We start from the raw sequence: 15,950 nt of genomic DNA, 5'->3' as shown, positions 1-15,950 counted from the left end.
GTCAATAAATCAATAAGATTTGTCTTAAAGGTAGTAACTAAACCATAAACTTTTAATCACTGCAACTAATTATTATGATGACGACACTGGGATGTGAATTGTTATTCAACGTAAAGTTTTTTTGTTTTACATACTAATTACAGCTTTGTTAAGCTTCTAATTTTAGAATAGATCGTAAAGATAGGACATCTTTTCTCGGATCTGGGTCTATTAATATCTTTAAATCTTAATATTTGAGTAAATTTTGGGTAGCCAAGCTTTGGAATCTGGATTCAAAACTAAAATTAGATGTTACTTATGTCCAATTTTATAAGTGTCTTACCTAAAGTTCAAAGTTTAGTTTTACAGATACAAAGAAAATAACCCATTGGTAATACCATTAAAACATAATCATGAGTTATTATTCGAATTATTGTTATCATAAATTTTACACTTCGTCATATTTATTTTACCTCGCAACATCTCTACCCAAAATTAACAGAAAATGCCCATAATTATTTGGTAGTTGGCCAGTTCTCCAACTATGGAACTATTATTGAATAATATTTTATAATTACTGACAGCTTATTAAGAAATAGTTTGTATCCAACCAATCAGTTAAGAATACTGATTAGAGGGAAAAAACAAGAAACTTCGACAGCTGACAAACAAATTCAGTGAACATTTTTGGTTTTTGAGGACGGTGTTAGTTTGCTCAAACAAAAATTTACTACTTATTTTGTTATCAGATGTCGACTTGTTTGATTCTGTTCTTCTGATCAGTATTCTGAACATTGATTTGCTAAATTATAATTAGGCCCTTTAATACAGTAAAGATTTGGCTAACTACCAAATGAGTTTTAATCATTTTTTTCTGTTCCTTTTCTGCAGAAAAGTTCTATGATACAATAAAAGTAACTATTTGTTAAATAACGCCGTGTAAAACAACCACATAATGAAACTGTTTATGTAGATGTCGGTTTAATCACTAACCAAGATAAATTAAGTATATATTTGATATAGATAAATTCTTATTATGCCAAGTATTAAGAACTAAGCAATACTACTACTTTTTTAGAGATGGAAAATCCTTCGAATATTTATTTTACCACTAAAAGTTTGGGTAGCCCAAGCCAGTTCGGGTTTCAGATCTTTTGGAATAATACAAGTTTACTTATACCATAACCGAGTCCAAGACAAGTCCAATCTCTAATAAGGAGTATTTGAAATGATATTCTCTCTATTTTATTCCAGGTAGAATAATAATTAATTACAAGTCTACCCATGGAATCAGAAAAAATAAATATATAAAATTTTTACAGGCACGACCTATAAGGATTTTTTTTTGGACGTATACGGATTTTTGTGGACGGATATATTGCAGAACAAAATAATACACATATTTTTTGATAGTTTATGATGCAATATTATTTAGCTATGTTTCCCATTTACGTTACTATCATTTTAAAGAATAAGGTTTAAATTATTTGTCACGAATTACAATAATTAATCATTGATTTATCTTTCTAATTTATTTATGAGTTGGGAGGTGGTCATGATTTTTGTAACAAGAGTTCCTATTGGGAATTGAGGCTGTTTATAAAGCATCCTCATGATAAAAAGAATCAATTATCAATTAATGAAAACTTAATTATTACAATTCGTGGCAAACAGTTAAATATTTTTTTTTTTTTAAATTGGAGTAACATGAATCATAATTATTTTTACGTAATAATTCAGAAACAATAATATTAATTTACCTTATATTTAAATTTTTAATTTCTTAAATACTTCATTTGTCGTATTTTTTGGTTGGAATGTGATTAGCTTTTGAGATATTAACATAACTGATAATAAGCCATGGAGGTATTCATAATAATTTTTTGCCTTTTGAAAATGTGAAAATTGGAGTAAAATGAATAAGAATCATAATTATTTTAATTGAAAAGGAAATTTATAAACAAAAATAACTATGACGTATGTGCAAAAAGTTATATTATTTCTAGCAAAATAGTTACTTACAGTTGAGGGCGAAACTATTCGTATCCCCCGGCCACAAATATGCCAAAAATATATATATACATATTTATATATGTATAATTAGAAGTTCATGTTAGATCTACAAACTCATTTTGGGCTTATCCGTCTATGACTATAACTTTATATCTATTGAGTAATTGTGGAACTTTTTTGGATGTGTGCATTGGTTCATTGTCTTGCTGGAACAACCAATGTCTTCCAAGGTTAAGCATCTTTGCTGATTAATGCAGATACAGTAAAATATCTCGATGTATTCTTCCTTTTTCATGGTGCCATAAATTATGTGATATTATCTATTTCCATTGGCAGAAAAACAAGCCCAAATCATGATGCTTCTACCACTGTGTTTCACTGTTGGAATAATGTTTTTGTGTTGAAGGCTTGGACTTCCGTCACCAAATGTGCATATGCTGGTTGTGGTCAAACTACTCCATATTTGTCTCATCTGTGCACAAAAGAGTGCGCCAAAAGTTGACTTCATCATCTTTGTGATCATTGGCATAATTCTTCCTGGCCTTTATGTGCCTAATCTTGAGGAGTGGAATTTTTCTTGACACATAAACCCAAACCCCCTTCTTGTGCAGAACCCTTTGCACAGTTGATCGCCTAACCAAAGTTCCTGTAGCTTTCAACCACTGCTGGATGGATTTGAGAGTTGCTGTTGGATTCTTGCTAACCTTTCGGACTACATGTCTCACTTGTGTTGAGCTCAGCTTGGACTTCTTACCATGTCAAGGAAGATTCTTGACATGTCCGGTTCTTTTTATTTATTTGGTGTTATACAGAGGATCTTGGGATAGAAAACTTGATGGAAATATATTTGTAGCTGACACCTTGATTATGGCAATTTACTACATGCTGCTGGATGTCCTCACTGTACTCCTTGGCCTTGGTCATGTTGAGTGTTGTATACGACTGAAACTTCAACGATATAGATATGACAAATATTAAAAAGGTACGAATACTTTTTGGCTTAACTGTATAATCAGGGATGGAGATTTAGTAGAGCACAATGAGAAGTCGGGAGCAAAATTATGTAGCTACTGGAATAAGAATCTTTTTAACATATGCTGACTTTTATTTAATGCTTAGAAGAAGAAAACTTCGTACACATACAAAGGATAACGTTCAATATTTGAATAGTATTAGTGCAGAGGAAAAATATTAAAAATCGTCTTTAACCCTTGTATTATTAAAAAAATAAAACAATTACTCTAATTATGTTTCAAATAATTATGATCTGGTCTGTATACATCCTCTCAAAACTGTAAATCAAACAAATAAAAATATGGGTCATCATCTATAATGTTTATATGCTATGAATTATCTTTTTTACTATTGCTTTTCAATATACATGTGCTACAGTTAATTCAACAAAAAACCTTTGTTTGTATGACAAAAATATGACATGAAAAGTGATGAATAAAGGAAATATAAGCTCCTCACCAACTAACATTTTGATTTTGGGTTTGATGCCAGTAAAAATAATAAAACAAAAAATTGGAATATAAAAAAGGAACTTAAAAGAAACTATGCTATTCAGAACCTGAATCCAATATGAACTCTCAGTGCAAAAATTACTTGTGACAACATATTTCACTGAACACTCTGCAGAGCCATTTTACGACTTATTCAAGTGTTCTGGTCGCATTTGATCTTCAGAGAGGCAAGGAAGGCGGCATCACGGTTGATATTATGTTTACAACTCCCAGGAGGACCTTTTAACACCCTTTCAAGCCTCTTTTGCAAGCTGGATACAGTGCAAGGTGCGGAAGCTGATCCCAAAGATATTTACAATTATCTCGCAACTGACATCTAGGTTGATGAAATTAAGAACTCGTTGTCTTTTTGTTTGTTGTCCATTCATATTTGAAGGTGGAACGAAGTTCATTACATGAACCGAGAGATAAGAGCCAGACTTTGCATTTGCAAATAAATTAATGAGCTGATAAAACAAATTTAACGTGCAATATTCAAACAAATATACTGAACAAATTTGCTTCTGCAGCATGTATATTTTTTTAAAGTCAAGAAAAAAACGATGGAGATAAAAATTATATAAATATAGCATAACCCCTTCAACACCAGCTGATGTCAACTTTAAGATAACAACGTTCTTTTGAGAAAAAAATTTCGTTGGTTTTAACGTTCAGAACTCTGATAAGTTGAAAATGAGTAGAATCACCGATAGCTGAAAACTAAATGATTGATATTTTTTTATATGAATGAAACAGTTTGGTGTGTTATTGATATAAATACTTTTTTATTAACCCCGAAAACATGTGTAATAAGATTCTGTAGTGTGAGTAAAAATGCGTTAAATTGACGAAAATATATGCATACTCAATATTTAAACATATCATCAAATAATCATAAGGGATTATGAAACATTGAGCTTATTTATGTACCTATGAATATCAACTCAATAAATGCTCACTTCATTTAAGCTTATCAACAAATACACCAATATAATTGCATGTTATTAATATACGTAAATTATAACTGATTGAATGCACCATCATCTTGAGCATAATATTTAAAAACAACAGGAATTAGATAATCTAAGAGATAGTCATACACCTATTTATTTGTATTAAGCTGCTTATTAATATATTTGACATTTTGAATACCAACAAATAGTTATCAAAGGAGTTAAGATATTACTCTGCTAAATAATTACCCATAATTAAATTTTAGGAAATTTATTGTGCATTAGTAATCAAGAAAAGGAGACAATCTTCTTTTTTTTAGAGGATGGTTTATTGAAATCTCAACACTTACATATTAAATAATTCATGAAGGTGGAGTGATTGAAAGTAATTCATATTTATATAAATTAAAGCATAAGCAATTACTTAAAAAAAAAAAACCTGAGCTCTTAACCTTTTTTACAAGTTGAGAAAATAACATTAGAGCGTGATCGACGAATTTCAATTTGTACACTCCAAGCAGTCTCCAGGACTACCGCCTACGCCGTCAGCAAGTCACAAATTTTGGAGGGGAAGAATTGCAAAGTGAAATTTGCCAAATTTTAGCCGGAGGGGTTAAAGAAAAAAGCCCAGTCCTATTCCTTCAAGTCCATGATGGCCCATGCAAGAGATCTTGGGTTTCACACCATACTGTCTAGAAGGCTATCAAAAAGTGGGTGAAAGTAGCCTCTTGAGGATGAAGAGTCTACTTTTGACACCAGTATGAAAGAAACCTATTCCTCCGTTACAACACTTTTTTGAGTAATTTATATATATTTTTTTTTACATATTTGCAGCCCTGATGACAAGCCCCCCCCGACTATAACTTTTGTGTGCATGTCAATAGGCCTGTAATATCCTTCATCCAAACATTGAGACCTTCAAAGCAGCTATTTGCCAGCACTTGAACGCCACCATGACAGAGCAATACATCCGCAGTAGGTACCAAGACCTCGGGCGCCACCTAGAAGCCATCATTGCTGCTACTGATTAAGAGAGCTCAGACGCACATCTATTAATGGTATTAATGATGTTGAAATTCTATTGTTAATTAATTATTTATGCGTTGTTGAAGTTATAGCTCAAACTATTCAGATTTTAAAGGATCGTACAGCCCAATATATCAAAAATATAGATGAGCCAATTATAATATTTATTTTTAAATTTATGTGATGAGTTAAGACATCCAAGAATAATAGTTGTAGTTTAAAACCTGCATTTGGCTTCAAATATTTATATTTGCCCCGATATGGTCTTCTCATTAAAATCCATCAATTTTTCATTCTACTTTAAAAGCAATTGACAGTGCCTCTGAATGGTCGAAAAAAATAATTGGATAATATAAATTAACAATATTTTTTCAAAGAATACGAATGTAATGTACACTTAAATTGTGAAAAAAAATTCTAACTTTTTTTTAAGTTGACAGGCCACATTTATAATGCGATGTTATTTCACTTATATATTTTATAGTGTAATTTTTGTTCATTGTTGATTTTTGTACTATTCACATGCCTTATAAATGTTCTAAAACTTGGTTAGAGTGTAATAGCTCTTTTTTAAAATGTTAACAATTTTCGTTTAATAAATATAAATTTGCCTACAGTTTTGCATATAGTTGGCTCAATACCAATAAGTTATAGATTTGTTTCTCTCTTTTTCTCTTTATAAAGAAAGGTTGAGCGATTCACTAACGTTATTAGTAGGAAAAAATCTAGTTTATATGTTTGAATTATTTAATAAAAAGTCCCGCTTGGGCTACGTAACTTAGTGGACGACATGGTCGAGTAAAATTATAATTTTAAACTGAATTTGAGCTGGTTTGACTTGATGAATATGGAATTAAAAGACAATTTCTAAGCCAAGTGGATAAACAGTAATACTATAATGTTTCCTTATACTTAATTAGTGCAATTCCGTCTGAATAATTAATAATTAAGAATGTAAAAATAATTCTGCAAGGAAGTAAAATTGCAAATTTTTGTGCTCCCATTTTTTTTTTGCAATGACTTATAAATATTATTTATGTTCAAATTTAGTTAGTTAGGAAGTACATAATTAATGACAAGTATAAAAATTCAAAGTTATATATTAACTAAATATTTTGAAATAATAACTTTTACCCTTGGAAACTCTTAACTGGAATATTAAAAAAAATTATTAGCTTCAACTACAAGAATGAAGATATTAAAGGGATATATATGATTCTCATATGGTTTGAATAGGGAAGCGGTGGGGGTATGGTATTTGACATCCAGTGAACACAAAACAATATGAATATTTTATTCTTCATTAAATCTTTACTGGCAAATTTATACATTATAAACCCAAGGAAACCATTAAACATTTATTCAGTAAATTTATTTGGAAAAGGGCTCATAATTCCGCCTTTTTTGCTTATATTATTTCTATTATACTTAAAAAGTGACAAAATATCAAAGTAATAATAAAATATTTTGTCTATATGAGAGTTTTTATCTACGGGAGATTTTGTCTTAGTAACACGATAGTGAATATATTATTTAATTCTCCTTTTGACATAAAGCTTTGACATTTTTTTTAGAGGTTGGCATTCTTCAATTTCTTGAAAATTTCTACGGACTGTGATTCAGTACTTTTGTTGAATAACCACTTATTAGATACAGCTCTTTGAATGTAGTGAATCTAATTTTTTTAATTGACTACCTCGAAGTTTTTTTTTCATCATATCAATTAGTTTTCTTCGGACACTCAAGTATAAGCTTATTTCATAAATTCTTTTTATTGTATGGAAATATTACTATTTAGTGTTTATTTAAAAGTTAAATATAGTTTATCACCTTGATATTTAGTGGGATATTATTATTTAAAGTCAAAAATTAGCTCCACATTGACTCACACGAGTTGGCCAAAAACAAAAAAGAACAGTACTAAAAAGACAATTGAAAAATTTAAAATGATCGTTATCGTATTAAAAAAACTTAAAATATCAACTTAATTTGTTAAGTTAAATGTTGTAAATAAATTGTTTAAACAATATTATATTCTTTTGCTATGAAAACAAAGCTAACAATTGAAAAACCATTTTGATTAGTTGTCATTGAAATTAATAACGAAGAGTCAACAATAATCAAAGTAATATCTTAATCAAAGAATCCGTACAGTTCATTTGAACCTTCTACAATAATGTGGGGATTCTACATTCCCAACAGAATCGGTTTTGACATCTCAATCGACACAATTTTATATTTTAACGACTAAGAAATGTGTCAGCAGAATTCTCAAAAAAATATCATAACGTTATTCCTTGTGTTAAATCCTGAGCACCAAAATAAAGGCATCTCAAACTAACTAATTAAATAAATAACTAAATGTATATTAAAAAGATAAAAAATAAATTATTACATATTTATATTCTCCAAAAGTTGCAAATTAACAAAACAAGACAAGAGAACCCCACTTGAACCTTTTTTTTTTTTTTTTTTTTTGGCTGCAAAGTTTTGTTTAAAAAGTCAAACTTTTTTCTAATGCAGTACAATAAATAACAAGTATTACAATTTTAATAATAATATATTTTTCAACCACTAATATCCTCTTTGATATTGTGCGATAAGCGTTTGCACACTTTTTGCAAAGGAAAAAAAATCATTAAAATATTTAATAAAAGGTAACAAAATCTAAGAGATTTACGTTCTATAAGTAGTTATGAGAGGTTTTTTTTGGTTACAAGACAAATCAATTTTTGTGAAAGTTACTGTTTTGCCAATTGGGAGCTTTTATAATGCTTACATCCATAGAAGCTTTTTTTAAACAGGGATAAAGTGTCTTTTGAAAGAAATAGATAACTTTTGTCTATAGGGGTGTATGATCATTATTACGGAATTTATGTATATTCCTTCCTTTTTACCAATTGAGTTCGTTATGTATCTTTCATATGTACACCAGAATATAATGTATAAATCTTATAATAACTTGTTAAAGCGGGTTACCACATCTAGCATGCGTGTACTCGTCTTAGTATATATATATAAATATACAGTCAGGCCGGGTTACTGCATCTATTGTTCGTTTAAACGTATACGTTTACACATACAATAAATGTGATAACCTGCCTTTACACTTAAAACACGTCAATTAAATACTCTCTCTATCTGTTATAAGCACATGTTAATGTGGTTACTTACATAAATCATTAAGAATTATAATATGTTCCCTTTTAAGGAATTAAATAAATATGAATATGAAAAATATAATAATATTGTTCATATTATCAATGACTAAAAATTTCTAAGGCAAGTAATGACTAAAGAGTTATACCTTTAAGTAAATATTTAGAGTCAGTGATTATGCTCAGTAGATGGTTAACTAAAACTCACACTTGTATTTTTTTTAAACCTCTCACAATATGTTATTATACTTAGAGTTGTAAATTATAAGAATATATTTGAGTTGAAATTTTTTTGTAGTTGCCAATGTGAACAGTCTGGATATATACGGAGCTGTTGTCTTTATTCTTTAATTTTTGAGGTGTGCTCATCGAACTATAAAGTATGTGCGGTTATAATACATGGAGAGTAACAATCATTATTTGTTGTTAAGTTATAAGCATAACTCCATAATGTACTCATAGTAATATTCTTGGAGATCGAAATCGGAGTCACTACCGAATAAAAGTGGGGTTTTATTTATTTGCTCTCATAGCTGCTTGGCATCTAATGAAACGTAATGACAATCCATTTGCTCTTTTACCAAAAAATCTTGAAATTGTCAAAGTAAACTATGCAATTTAACGTTGTTTATTTTTAAATATCAGCAGTACTTAGAGTTTACAATTCTAACTATATTTCCAAGTTAGTCGAGATTAAATCATTAAAACAAAGTGGCGAAATTAGTCTTGTCTCAGTCCTTATTTATTCTGTCCATTCCAGTCTTGAGACAGGTCCTATTGGTCCCTGGGACCAGTACTTAAGACCGTCAGTCCTTCCATTTGATAGTACTAGAACTGATAAAAAAATTTAAAAAAAGTTAATTGACATCATCAAAGACTGAACTTTATATGTTTTATGACTGATATTCAGAACTGAACTGGACTAAAATGTAGACTTTAGACTTAAATAAGGACTGACAACACTTGGCGAAAATTACCTTTTATCTTGATTTGATTCCTGATCAAACTTTTCCCCAACGCGAGATTTCACATTTAGGACGCCTCAAATGACGTCGCTTTATCATTTTATTCAGAACGTATACAACTTTTCTTCCTTTTGAAGAATTTACCTTGTTCATTCTTATAGAATGGTGTTAGAATGGAGAATGTGTAAATAGTTATATATAGATATAAAGTTGACAAAAAAGTGCCTCTAAAAACTCTATTTAATAAAAAAATTGGCAATGTGGTTTTTATTTCGCCACTTGATTAATAGCTTTGGTTGAGATATGTGATACCTCATCATAAAATCAATCTTAAACAATATTTAGGAGAAGGTGAAAATCCCAAATAATTTTTTTATTTCATATATAAAATACAGAACACTATTTCGTAGACATATTTGAGTCAATGATAAGCCTTATATTCAAATTTGTAGGCTGAATTTAGATTTCCAAGAATTTTATCTTGAGTTCATAACCTATATTTGATTCTGGTGACTTATATTCGCCCCAAAATGGCCTTTTATATAAAAGCAATCAATTTCCATTTATTTTATTGTGAAGATCAATTTTGGTAACTTGAACTGCTATTTGAGCTGCCCTTATCGGATTATATGATGAATTTGTTAAAGATAATTTGCCAAAGAATAAAAATGTAATCTACTTTCTATTTTGAGAATAATCATTCTTACTTGATTTTGTATTGACAGATAACAAATATGATCTATGAAAATGGCATAGATTGTTCTAAATAGTGTCTTATTCCAATGTGTATTTAAGATAAAAGATGGGATGTTAAATTTTGGTAATTATACCTTTTTAGTAGGTCTAAAAGAACATAAAAACTCACTTATGAATATGAAAAAATTTAATTACTAAAAGTGTAAGTAAATAGATGATTCCCTCACCTTTTGTGTGTATGTCAGAAAAAAAAAGTGAGGGAAAAATTGAAGCAAAAACAAAACAAAATACAAAGAACAAACAGTGTCTAAAATATACATATATCATCATATCCTATGATATAAGAAAACAGTTTCCATGCATCGTACTTATCTACTTAGAATCTTGTATCTACCTACCTATAGTTATTCTCAGGCTATAAATCATAATAAAAGGTTCTTTTTTTAATGTTGATATTTGTTTCTGCATTGAATGAGCCTCCCTCTTCCAGAGCCTTCATTTTTTTTCTAGAGCCAAAAAGGGAAAAAATCATAAGAAATATGGCACTTACTATGGTTATGAAAAAATAAATTTTGTACCAAGGTTTGTACAACGAGCATACACAGCCCCGTACCGTTAATTACCAATTATTTATTAAAATATCTGGAAGCTGTAGATACGACGGAGCTTATGAAACTATCATTAAGGCGTTAAATTACTAACACACAAATTTACAATGTATTTTGGATGTAAGGTTGAGATATTTTGCATCTTTTTTCCTAATCAATGTTCAAAACATTGATTGAGTGAATTATAATTAGCCAGGAGCTATTCCAAACATTTTTGAATAATAATTTACACAGTGGAGACCCAAAAAAATTCAACAGCATTACTAAATTTTGAAAAACGAGATTGTTATAGAATTAAGAAGGAACAACTCAAAACCAATTCGTCACATGTTTAACTATTTTATTTAGCTATATTTTTTATCCAATATGTCTTCCTTTATAAACAATAATATCCTTGACACACCATCAAACAGATTGACAGCCCTTAACGATGTAGGCCTTGTCAATGGTGTACCATGCTGTCATAATGAAGCTTGGAGTTAATCCAAATTTGTCCCAAAGGTTCAATAGACATTTTTCTCTAAGACACAACAAACTATATAGTCCAGGTAGTTGAAGTAATAGCTGGAGGAAGGTTTCATATAGATAAGCTAGAAGTTAGCCATATTGTTTCAAGCCTCAAGTTCTGGTCACCACTCCCAGAAACCCTTTCAACACCAATCATATTCTTAATAGTTTTCTTGAATATAAAACTGGGACGGAGTTGATCAGTGTCGCGTATCTCTTTTTGTTAGTTGGCACATTTTACACTTAGATAGATGGGATTTAAACAAAGCTAGTGGATTTCTGATTTTGTTGTCGTATGTTTGCGTAATGAAACCTTGTAATTAAAAATAACTGGATACAGTATTAATTAATTGCTACTGCAAGTTTTGAGAAAAATGCATGTTTCCGGGTTTTTTTTCTTTTTTTTTTGCGATTAAAGTTGGGACTTATAATCTCAGTAACTACAGGCCAGCTTACTATAAGGTTATAAGTTACAATATATTACAGTTAAAGTAAAGATGTTAATGCAAGCACAACAAATAGTTTTAGTTATATCACCACAAAGGCTAAAGTATCTAGTTGATTAAAGACTGTTTACAGGTTGGAAGGAGTCTGAAGAGATTCCCCAACATTAAAGAGGGGCTAGTAGACCTTATATGGATATCCAGGGACAATCAAAGGAGATACAACGACGTTCATAAGAAAAATGGAAAGAAACATGCAAATCACGACAATCAAGAATCAAGGTGCTTGATTCTCGTCGATGATCATCAACCAACGTCCATGAGGTAATAGGCAAATAAACAGGTCACACGATCTAGAGTAATCGTTAACTTTTTTAAAAATATGGTTCAATGATCATTATGATCAGTGGCCATGTCTACATACATTGCAATGTCAGATACCTGGCATTATCTCATTTGTGATCATTCTGATGTGTATCGGACAAAATATCTAGCTTAAGCTTTGGTTTATGGATTATTAGAGATTTACGCTACAATCTCATTCAAAATCAATTGTCTATGCTGTGTTTGAATAGACGTATTTCCTCCAACTGCAGTTCATCATTTTCAACCTGATTGTCTAAACTTCAGTATTACCAACGGATTATATAAAGTTTCATAATTAATCATTGTTATATTTAAATATAAACAATAAAATGTGCTACTCTGTACAAATTTAACAAAACCGGTTAGTAAGATATAATATTTTAAACCCTGAGATTTATTAAAAGGCTGTTGATTTAATTCAATCTTCATTTCATCCCCAAGACTTTTCAATTTCTTCCTAAAACGAATTTTAAATTTATCTTGATAATGCCCTTTTTCAGGATTTATTCGTACATTTAAACATTTGGATCGAACTTTTGTGAATTTATTGTTTTGCTTAAGATTTGTTTTCTTTTCTTTTGATTTCTTAGATTTTTCTTTTTACAATGTATGACTGCAGCAGTCCACATTTGCTTCAAAAAAGAAACATTGTAACTATTATTTTATATAATACACACAACCTCTTCAAAAACTGATAGGTACTACTTTAATTCTCAAAATTTGCATTGATTAATAAATATTTTAATTGAAGTTTGATAAAGAATAAATTTTAAATGTTTTTACATTATGATTAACAAATCATTTCTTATTGAAACCCAAAATTCATGTTGTTGGGATTATTTTAAAACATTTTTCTGGATGACTTATAAAAGTATATCAAGCAATCTAAGTTTTTGAGAGTGCAAACTGTATGGAATAGTAAAAAATATAATACAAAATTTATACAACTTAAATATCATAATTGTTTAACTGATTTTTATTTATTTAATTAATTTACATTTTAGTTTCGTGTTTTTTTTAGTTAGTTCACCAGCAGCGTTATAAAAAACACGTCTACTGGAAGGTTTAAAAAAGACAGTTATTATTAGGACTTTTTATAGAAAACATTTCGCTTATTTGGGAGGAGGTGCTTCGATTTTAAATTTTGGGGTTACATCATTAATGATTCAACATTAATATCACTTATCAGTCACGTACTGACGTTGCATGAACTTAATTATAATGCAAACCTTTTTTAAGAATTAGCACACAAAAAATGCTTGATAACAACTTTTTATAATACAAGGCTTGTCTGTGTACAGTTTGCTTATTTTAAAACCATTTTTAATAGTAAACTAGGCAATAAAACCAAAGAAAATAAAAATATAAAACGAAGAATGAAGAAACGTGGAAAAATATATAAATAACTCCTTACATCTACATAATTTACTTTTCATAATAAACCTACAATTAAAACTCATGTTTAAATTATTATGAACGTTTGCGAAAACAAAACAAAAATATTGAAGCTCTAATTAACATAAGTTTAATTTCAAAATATTTTACATTATTTTTGCATATTTAATTTTTTTTTTTAAGATGGCAAAGATATGTAGGTAAAATAAATGTCCAAAAATAGTATGAATAAAAATTTATATACAAGGTCTTTTTCCTTACAAAAATATAAATTAGAAATAAAAGAGGATTTTTTTATTCCGCATTAAGTTACATATTTCAAAATGGAGTTTAATACATGTTAGAAGGATCTTGTAGTTATTAACTTTATTGACCCTGTATATGTATTTGGTTACGTATTTTTTTTTATATTTAATTTTTAAATCCTCGATTTAAGCCGTTTGAAAGATTTTTAGATAAAAAACATCATATATGAAATTGAAAATATATAATCAATGAATCGTAAAAATAAAAGATGTAAATGTCTTGTGTATGAGCACATTTTGTATTGTCTTGTTGAAAAAGCTCTAAAACATCTTATTTTGGAAAGTTAAAAATCTATGTATTTTAAGAGATGTCATTAAGTGAAATCATCTCTTTTTATATATACAGAGTACATAAAAATTAGGTAAATTTTACAAATATTTTTGTCTGTAGCTTATCAATGTTTTGTGATATCAGGTTAATCTTTTGTGTAATCATTTATACTGAAATGATTAATTTCTTTAATTCATTAAAATATTTTTTCTCCAACATGGCTCTGAATGAGAAACAGTGGAAAGTGATCGTTCAGTTAATTCAAGACAAAAAATCACAGGGTGCAGGTATATAACAATATAAAAAAAACAGATATTTAACGTGATCACCCTAACAATGTGAAGAATGTTTGTTAGGATAGCAGCTTACAGGTACATAGTTGTTAGAGAAATTAATAAATATAAATTTCTAAAGAATAATGGTATCAAAACTATCCGAGTTTTTATTCTATGGGCGATTCTTTGTGAAAATTTATATTGAATTAAACGTATTCTGGTTAGTTGTACATGAAATAAAATGACGGGTAATGAGAGAAGAGGAACTGGATTACTCATCTTGCTACTAAAACCTCCCAAAAATGTCCAGGTGATTTTTTTTAAATATGAACATACTTGATACAGCATAGGAATTCCTTTATCAATATTAATTTTGTTCGGAAATTAATTATTAGTATAAAATTTTAAAAAAACCTATTTATTTTTCGGAAATTCATGTTGTATCTAATATGAGTTTTACATGAAGTTACTTGGTTATTAAAGTATTCCGTAATATTATTATTGATGAAAATTGTGTTCATTTATAGCATGTTAAAAAAAACTGAAAATCAACATGGTAAGTGGTAACTCTGTCAGTTCAAATAATTTATCGGAGAAAAACAGCTAACCTCTCATGACGTTGCGTTAGATCAACTACAATTTGTGACAAGGGAAGACGGAGAGAAGGAAATCGACACGGACAATGGTAATAATTACTCCATGCATAAAATAATCATGCCTTAATATCACGTTTAGATTCTCAGTAAAATCTCAAAAAGTGAATATTGTGTCACCTGCTACGTTTTTGTACTTATTTTCAATATATAGGACATAATGTTTAACATATTAAGAAAACTGTTAAATATATCTTCCTGGTCTTAATTTGAATTTCATTTTGAATTCTTGTTTATTAAGAAAATAAAATGCTAGGCCATTTATTTATTGACAAGATAACACTTTTGGATACTTATGAATTAAAAATTATAATTTTCTATATTTTCAACTAAACTTTTTAAAAAAAACAATAACATTTTTTATTTTTTCAAATTACATTTATTTCAATTAAAACAACAGAAAATTAACATGATAATGTTTTGGAGGAGATAAGAAATGGAACGCAATCACCTTGACAATTCAAAGAATGTTTGAGATGAGATCAGTTTAACTGTTAAGAAGTTTTATTAGATCGCTGCACGCTGCTTTGTTGTTTATTCAAACCTTTATATATTGTTTTAAACAGTTCAAAATTTGCATATGATATTTTGAGATTTAAAAAAAAACAAAAAATGTTTTAAACTCTCTGGTTCTAACATTTTGAAAATTTAAAAAATATGTTCCAACCTACTACTAAAGCAAATGGATCCCCTCTCATGAAAACAATACCTTATTGTCAGATTGTCTACCAAGTAAACTGATTGTACTATATTAATCACCTCCCTATGTACATAACTACGTTAATTATAGATAGCTTATTATTGAGCCTAGGTAAATGGAAAATGTTTGTGC

Source organism: Lepeophtheirus salmonis, chromosome 6, assembly GCF_016086655.4.
Source record: "Lepeophtheirus salmonis chromosome 6, UVic_Lsal_1.4, whole genome shotgun sequence".
Classification (NCBI taxonomy): Eukaryota; Metazoa; Arthropoda; class Copepoda; order Siphonostomatoida; family Caligidae; genus Lepeophtheirus; species Lepeophtheirus salmonis.
This window is presented reverse-complemented; position numbering follows the sequence as displayed.